This window comes from Nannospalax galili, unplaced genomic scaffold (genome assembly GCF_000622305.1).
Source record: "Nannospalax galili isolate Female #2095 unplaced genomic scaffold, S.galili_v1.0 scaffold231, whole genome shotgun sequence".
NCBI classification, from domain to species: domain Eukaryota; kingdom Metazoa; phylum Chordata; class Mammalia; order Rodentia; family Spalacidae; genus Nannospalax; species Nannospalax galili.
Window position 1 is genome coordinate 1,911,106 of NW_008330120.1, and position 222 is coordinate 1,911,327.

Sequence of the window (222 nt, forward strand, 5' to 3'; positions counted from 1 at the left end):
AAACTGGAAACCTTTTTAATGCTTTAAAATTTTCATTGTAGAGATCTTTGGTGTCTTTCATCAGGTATATTCCAAGATATTTTTTTTTGTAGCAATTGTGAATGGGAGCATTTCCCTGTATTTTTTCTCCACGTGCTTGTTATTGGTATATACAAAGGCTGCTGATTTTTGTAGACTGATTTTATAACCTGCCACTGTACTGAAAGTGTTCATCAATTTCTA